Source organism: Haemaphysalis longicornis, unplaced genomic scaffold, assembly GCF_048455015.1.
Source record: "Haemaphysalis longicornis isolate Haplotype H1 unplaced genomic scaffold, Haemaphysalis longicornis Haplotype H1 scaffold_6, whole genome shotgun sequence".
Lineage (NCBI taxonomy): Eukaryota > Metazoa > Arthropoda > Arachnida > Ixodida > Ixodidae > Haemaphysalis > Haemaphysalis longicornis.
This window is the reverse complement of record NW_027526407.1, coordinates 14,333,561-14,342,298: the sequence shown is the minus strand read 5'-3', so window position 1 is coordinate 14,342,298 and position 8,738 is coordinate 14,333,561.

Below are 8,738 nucleotides of genomic sequence, written 5' to 3'. Positions count from 1 at the left end.
GTAAGGCCACTTTGATAATTGCAGTGAGCTGAAAAATGTCAAAAATGGACAAAACTTGGTATAGACTCTCTTAGGCTGCCTGCATTTGGGTGCGTGACACAAGTCCCAGTGGTTGACATGTGAATTCTTTGCCCAAATCATGGAGAAGATTCCTGGGATTGGCGATTGAGGTGAACAATAAGGGTAGAATTCTCCCCAACAACGGGCATCACTTTTCTTGCCCACAGAGCCTTGGCCCGCAGAGCCATCTGCATGCCACACATACTATCGTGATAAGTTGAAATACAAACAATGGAGCGCGTGGCTTTCCGTACATGCCACACATCCTGGCGACGTGCCGCGTATGCGCAGTGCGAACAAGTTACGAGAGTTCGTGACCAACCATGATATGGAAAGGCCATCGCATTTCCATTGTCCATTGGGCGCTCAGCACAAAATAAAAAATAAAGGAATTTACATGCCTGCGCCGTTTTCACTCATCGCACCAACAAAGATAACACTTGTGTGAGTGGGCGCCGAACGCAGTGGGAAGACAAACCAAAACGCTCACACGCCAAACGACGTGTTTCCATATCAACTTTGGACACAAACTCTGGTAACGTGTTCGCACTGCGCATACGCGGCTTATACTGAAAGCCACGTGCTCCGTTGTTCGTATTTCAATTTGTCACGATAGGACACGATGGGGCTGCAAACACAGCAGAAAAGGGTTGTGGAAGAGCAGATTATGCGCAGAGAAGAAAATTGGATGAACATGAAAAGAAATAGGGCAGAACTGAAGACCTGTTCTCTGAAAACAAATTTTTAGTGTTACTGCTCAGTCAGGAATTCCCAATTAGACATGAATACTGGTTTATTATATTCCCGAAAACCATGCCGCCTTCCCTTTTGTTTATTGTTGCAAGCATTTGGCCATACCCGCCTGCGTTATCTGCATTCGAAGTAAAGTGTGTTTCCTTCCCTTTCTTTTGTATGCCGCGTAGGCTATCTCACTCGATGAGGAGAGTTTCGCACTGTCATCACTAGGCTAAAACTTTCTTTGATCGCCAGTGTTCTCGGACTAATTCCACCGTTCCAGAAAGTAGCCCAGAGAAAAATGAATGCTCGCAGGGTAAACGCCATTCTATTTGCCGACGCTCTACTTGGTGTGTCACATTGAGGATCCCTTCTTCACCTCTTGCGTTTAATTCTTGTTTGTAACAAAGCACAAGCTTGCTCCAATAAACCGCATTTACTGGAAGCCAGCATCACTATTGGCTACGGGACGGTATTTGGTGCAGTCTTCACATGGTATGCACTACCAACTGTGCTTACTCACTACAACGCAACTGTTCTTAAATAAAATCCTAGCTACTCATTCTCCACCCGCATAGCGGTAAACCCCCCCGAGCCCTTCTACCATAACTATCGGCCTCAGCAAAATTCCCACAGTACCCCACATGAAATAGTACGGCTATCAATACAACAAAATTGTGCAAGCTCAATACCTCACTCAACTAAATGCTCAAATCCCTCGAACCATTAACCTTTTCTGACACAACACCCTTGCCGTCAAGGAGGCAGAAAGCCTATGCTTCATCCAAGCTTTCTGTATCAGTCGGCTCACCTACTCCCTCCTGTACATAAATTACACCCATGCAGAACTTCACACAGTAAACTGCCTGTTGCACCAAGTCTAGAGGGTTGCCCTCCCCAATACCTCTGAGGAACTTAATAATGACCACATAATGAATCAATCTCCCGCACGCATCCTTCCTTGCCAGACTGACAATGCTCTACCGATTACAGGTCCACATGCTAATCGTCACATGAAGAAAGCTCCCGCCAGCGTTCTTCCTCACTAGACTAACAATGCCCCACCAATTACAGATCCACATGCCAATCCTCATCAATTTTGCCTACCCGATTGCCATTATCATTCAAGACGATGTCGCCACCTGGCCGCTACCCTGCAGTATGGACCCCACAATATTGCTTGTTGTAAACAACGCACACGTTACTTGGTGGAAAAATACCCCTTCCAATCCACAACCCAATATACGGTTGCTGCTAGCTACCGATGCCACACAGCCTGTACCCTGGTCGTCATCAATGCTCCCAACTCCCCCTACCTCCACACATCTATTACCATTCGCACCAACTTACCTACTGTGGTGGAGAAGGCAGCGATATCGCTAGCCCTCCGTCAGTGCCGCACCCCAACAGTCATCTCATTCACGTCCAAAACTGCCATACGAAACTGTGCCCAAGGGCACATATCAGCGAGTGCTCGCAGAATTCTTCAGCTCAATCAGACCAAAATGCCTGTGGAGCTCGTGTGAACACCTCAGGTAATGAGGCGGCCCACATAGCGGCTCAAGATCTTACTGCCCGAGAAGGCCCTTCCGTTACCCTAACCACAGAGTAAAATTCACTTGAGATTCCTTATTACGTACACAACTATCACCAAGCACTACCGCCTCCTTTGCCCGAAATCGTGCTCCGTTTTTCATTGCCCCTGCTTTTGCTGAGGGCCTTGCCCGCCCACGCAGTTATTACCCTTCGTTCCACGAAGCCTTCAGGATCATCCAGCCACCATCGGGGTCCCGGTCCGACGACGGGGTGGCCCCCCAGGCCCATTCAAAAGTCCGAAGCACCGCGTCGCCTCGCTAAGACTACAGCGTCGCCCTGGCACTCCGGGAATGCAAGACAGCACCAGGCCCCTACAGCCGATCACCACAGACGCTTCGCCGTTCTTCCAACCTCCTGCCTCCGATGCTGCTGCACCTTCTCCCATCACACTCAGTGCTATGGCCGACCCCGCAAGCCAAAATCTTGAAGTCGTCTCTGCAAACGCCGCGATGCCTGCTCCGAACGCTGTGAGTGGCGCCGACAGCGCAGGGCCGACGGCCCCGTTGCGGGCGTCTGCGTTCCTCACCGCAGATTGCGCCGCCATAGCGTCTCCGACGATGACCTTGGCCGCAGAACAAGTCAAGAGCCCTCCTCCCCCACCAACCGCGTCGCCGCTGGACGCTGCCGCCGGTACTGGACCTTTCATAGCTACACCTTCTACCGTGTGTTCCGTTACCCAGTTCTTAAGTAGTGCTGCCTCCTCCAATGATAGACAAGAACATTCCATTAAGCCCGCCGTGCCTCCGACTGAAGACGCGTCGGCCGAAATGGATCTCACTCAGCCGCCAGGAGATGACGCTACAACGCAATCTTCGGAAAACGCCTGGACCACTGTTGGCTCCGCCCGTAAACCCGCTTCCACCGCCCGATCCCGCACCGAACTGATCACTGTCGGCATCCAACTTCCTCCAGGCACCCTTACTCCCAAGCTACCTCTGTACGACTTGCTCACCGCTATTGCCTCAGCTGCACAACTTTCCTCCCAGACAAGTGAAGAAATCACCCTCCAGGCGAAGCCCACTCAGAGCCTTGTGTTTATGAAAACTCACTCCCCCCTTACCGCTCATCTCCTACTCTCTCTCTCTCACGTTCGGCTTCATGGTAAGACCATCAGCATCAAACCTTATGCTCGCAGCCCTCCCATCTCCTGCCTTGGTGTCATCCATAACGTCGGCGGCCATTTCACTCCTCCTCAGATTATGCAGGAACTAGAGTCGTATACCACCGATATTCTTGCTGCACGCATGATGGGTAGCACCCAATCAGTTCTCATTACTTTTGCTGGAACCGTAATCCCCCGCTTCGTATATTTCAAACGTGTTGCTTTTCGGTGTCGCCCCCACAAGCCTAAACCTCCCACATGCACCCGCTGTCTCGCTCTGGGACACCGGGCTCACCAGTGCCCGCAGCATTGTGCTCCGGCCAAGTGCCGCCGTTGTGCTGCCCCTCTACCACCTGACCCTAGCACCCACGTATGCTCTCAGCCCTGGTGCATTCATTGCAAGGTGAACACTCACCCCTCTCTTGACCCTACCTGCCCCTTCCTCCTCGAAAAGCAACGCGCATGTGCTAAAGCTGCGTTTGAACGCCGCATAGCTTTGCGCCGGGTCACGCAGGACACCCCTTGCCTACCGTCCGCTAAACCTGCATCTGACTCACCGGTCACATCCCAACCAGGCTCGTACGCTGCTAAACTGAAAGGACCGTCGGTGCCACCGCCCGCTTCCTCCAATGCTCCACCCTCACCGTCCTTGAATGAGGAAAACCGTCACTCTTTCGACCTCCGACTCGCGATGCTCGAACGCCAGCTGCGTGAGCAGCAGCGCGTTTCCCAGGAATTGCAACAGCAGATTCAGTCTCTCACCGAAACACTCCAAGCAACCACCACCTGTCTTACCTCCCAACTTGCGCAGCTCAATCAGCACCTTGCCACGTTCACCACAGCTCCCTCTGCAACCCAACTCATGCCTTTGGCAGACTTAGTCGAAAGCACGTCCACCGCCCAGCACACTCGATTGGTTCAGCTCGAAACCTCCATCCTCAAAGTTCTTACCGCGCTGAATGCCCAATCCGAGCAACTTAAGTCCTTTGGTTCCATTGCTATTTCTTTACAAGAATCACTCCCCCCGGCTAAGAAAAAGGACCGTCCTTCTACATCCACCGCTACCTAGATGTCCAGTGCTGAGGGTTTGGAGGTGGTGCAGTGGAACTGCCGAAACTTACGCAATAATAAGACGCCTCTCCATCAGTACCTCCTCAACCGCCATTTTCTCCCTCATTTTCTTTTGATACAAGAGGCCCGTGCCCCTAGTGCCATCCCAGGTTACCGCGCCCATCATGCCGCTACAAGCACGCCGCTGGCATCCATTTATGTGCGTGGCGACATGCTCGTGGAACCACTGGACATACCCTGTAGCCTTCTCAAATATTTAGTCGGCGTGGTCTATTATGATCCTTCTTCTAAAATCTCACTGGCCCTTCTCTCTTTCTACAACCCGCCTGTGACTTCCTCTTTATTCAGTGCGCTAGGCAAGTTCCTTCACTCACTTCCGTCCACCACCAATCTAATCCTTGGGGGTGACTTCAATGCACCTCACACTCTTTGGGGCTACCCGCAGACCCTCAAACCTGGCCGCCTTCTCCACTGTCTTGTACAGGAACGTCACCTCACCCTTCTTAATACTCCGGGCTCCCCTACCAGAGCCGGCACTACCTCACAGCGGCCCACGACACCCGATCTTACTTTCTCTCGGGGGCCCCTTTCAGTTCAGTGGCGGGTCACAGCGGAAAACCTCCTCAGCGACCATTTTCTGATTCATCTTTCCATATCCGTTTCCCACATCCCGCGACGTCGCCTCGTCACTCACATTGACTGGGACGCCTTCCGCACGGCTCTGGCCTCCCACTCTTTTGAGTCGTATGAGAACTGGACGTCGGGCATAGCCGCAGCGCTTTCGAGCAGCAGTCGTCGTGCTCGCATCCGTCATCCAATCCAAGACCCTGACCCTCACTTTCTCCGTTTATGGCGCCGGCGTAAACGACTGCAGCGCTCATTCCGCTCCCAACCCCAAAATACTCAGCTCGCTTCCAGAATCGCTGCTCTACGAGACGTGATTGTTGCCCACTGCGCTTCCCTCGAAAATTCTCGACAATCTTGACTCTGCTTTGCACTCACGATCGACATGGTCTCTTTTTAAATCTCTCCTAGGCACTAAGCCCACGCTTGCTCCCACTTTAGCTAAAGCTCTTGCTCAAGGAACAGCCTCCGATCTCTTCAACCAACTAGCCTCTCTTTATCTCCCGCCCCCTCTTACTCCTAGCTATATGGACTACTCAGGTGAACCTAATTCTGATCTGGACCGCCCTTTCACTCTGCGGGAGCTCGAGGCGGCCCTGGTTGGAAATGCTAAGCGTTCTGCTCCTGGAGAAGACGCCATCACATACACGGCTCTCCGCAACCTCCCCGACAATGCGAAAGAGTTCCTCCTCCAGATTTTTAATCAAGCTTGGGACAGTGGCAGCCTACCTAGCTCCTGGACGTCTTCCCTTATTACCATGATTCCCAAACCTGGAAAACCTCCTTCCATCGCTAACCTTCGGCCTATATCCTTAACGTCATGCGTTGGTAAGACCCTTGAGCGTATGGCTCTGACTCGCCTCTCTGAATTTCTCGAAAAGAGGGACTTCTTCCCTCATACTCTCATCGGATTCCGTCGCCGTGTCGGTGCTCAGGATATGTTTTGGCTTCTCCAGCACACCTTTCTCTCTTCCACCCCCACCCAAATCCACGCTCTGGTGACCGTCGATGTCCGTAAAGCTTTTGACGGTGTGTGCCATGACCATATCCTGGCACAGCTTGCCGCAATGTCCTGCGGCTCCCGCATGTACTCCTATCTCCGCTCCTTCCTCTCTCACCGGGTGGCTCGCTTTCAAGTCGACTCTCATCTGTCCGACCCCCACCGCATTACTCGAGGCACTCCTCAGGGTGCTGTTCTTTCCCCCACCCTTTTCAATATTGCTATGACTCCTCTGGCTTCACAACTATCTGAAATCCCTGATCTTCATCACATTTTTTACGCCGACGACATCACCCTTTGGTGTTCATCTGGCTCTCCGGGCCATGTGCAGAGCACCCTGCAACGTGGCTTGGATCTCATCGACTCTTTTCTTACCGCTGTTGGTCTTTCCCCTGCTCCAGAAAAGTCCGAGCTTCTCCTTCTTAACCGTTCCTCTTACCAGCGTGCCCACAATTCCCTCATCTCTCTCCATATTTCTGGTTCTCCCATTCCTGTTGTCACCAAATGCAAGGTTCTTGGTTTTCCTTTGCATGCAGCCAAGAACATACAAGCCCTACACAGCGCCGTCGCGACCTGCCACTCGGTAACCCACCTTCTACGTCGTGTGGTCACTCGACGGGCGGTTCTTCACGAAGCTAATGCCTGCAGGGTTGCTCACGCCCTCGCGCTCAACAAGTTCTTATACTTTATCCCTTACATCTCCTTCACCAACACTCAACTCAATACCCTTGAGACCGCCTTGGTGGGACTCTACAAAGCAGCACTGAACCTCCCTATCAACACTTCTACAGATAAGCTTTTTGCCACGGGCCTCTTTCATTCCCTTCGCTCTCTCCTCAATCTCCATCGAGATTCCCAGATTTCTCGGCTCTCCCTTACCCGTCAAGGTCAATGGTTACTGGTTCAGGCGGGTATATCTCCGATTCCCGTCTCCCCCATTACCCCTCCTGACGCAATTTCGGCGCCCAACCTTCGTATTCTCCCTCTCCCGTCAAACATGTCCCCTGTCCTTCATGCAGGTCGTCGTCATGCGGCCGCGCAGCATCATTCTCCTCTTTTCGCGACCCAGGGAATTGCTTACACAGATGCCTCCTTTGTGGCGCCTCGAGGCTCGTGCGGTTACATTCTGTACCACCCTCACCTTGCTGAAGCAGAAACCCACACTAGCGGCCCGTACCTTCACCCTCCGGAAGCAATGTCTCTTGAGGTTCTCGCCATTGCCCATGCCCTTCAGTCCTTTGCTTCTCTTCCCCCCGTCCCCGAATACACTGTCTTTTCTGACTCTCACGCCGCTATTATACACATACAAAATCGCTCCCTACCTTCTATCCTTCAACAGGAGGTCGAACGAGCGGTCTCCGCTCTACAGCCATCCATCGTTTTCCTCCGTTGGGTCCCTGGACATTCCGGGATTGACGGCAATGAGTTGGCGCATCAACTCGCCCGCGAAACTCTTCACCGGGCACCGTTGATCCCCTGGCCCGGGCCCTCGGAGGACGGTGCGAGCCTCTCCCTTCGCCGTACCATCAAAGAGGTCTACCTTCAGCTCCGTCTTGACAAACGCCTCTACCCGCCTCCTCACCCATCACTCACCGTGGCGGAGGCTCGACTCCTCCGGCACATCCAAATGAATGCCCTGATCACTCCCTCCCGCCTTTTCCTCTATCGCTATAGGTCTGACCCCTCTTGTCCCAACTGCCCCACTGCCTACGCTGATCTACCTCATTGCTTATTCTACTGCCCGGTGGCTCAGCTATCTGACTCCTATCCCTCTCCATCCCTTTCCATCACCACCTGGACCGACTGGCTCGGCTCTGAAGGAGAAGAAGAACAGCGCAGACTGGTCGCCCAGGCGGTGGACATGCTCGGCCTGTAACTTCGGCCGAATAAAGGTCTTTTCTCTCTCTCTTCAACCGCGTACCGTAGGATGGAAATACAAAAAGAAAACAAGTCAGATTTACAGCCGAACACTTCACAATATCTTCTTACAAACTTTAGCTTCAAGCCCAAAATATTTATTTTAAAGAGAAAACAAAAAGCCAATCTTCGCACCAGTCTTTTCGTTCTGTTTCCCTACTAAGAGCCAGACTGAACCCTGCATCCTCGATTTCTGTTTCCCTACTAAAAGCCAGACTGAACCCTGCAGCCTCGATTCCACCCAAAAGTTACTAAACCTTCATTCAATGCGACTAGGATGACACATGAAAGTTCCTACTGGTTCAAAAGCTGAGCGCCATTATTTGTTTCTTAGATTTTGTATCCTGTCCTTTAAGTTCCTCGACGTGGGTGCTTATGTTCAGTAGTTTGATTGGCCAGAGACATTTTGGACAGCTTTTAGAGCAGCAAAATTGGTCTATGAAGGCAACAACCAGTGCCGTAATGCTGAAAAACACTTTTTTTCTGATTCACTAAAAATCTGCGCACAAATATTGCCGCCCTTCTTTGATCTATTCCATAAACCTCAGAAAACAAATTCTGTATGTCTCTTGTAAAGTTCTGAAGTGCAAGCATTCAGTTGCAAAGTGTAAACCCAACTGCGTGTGAATCGGT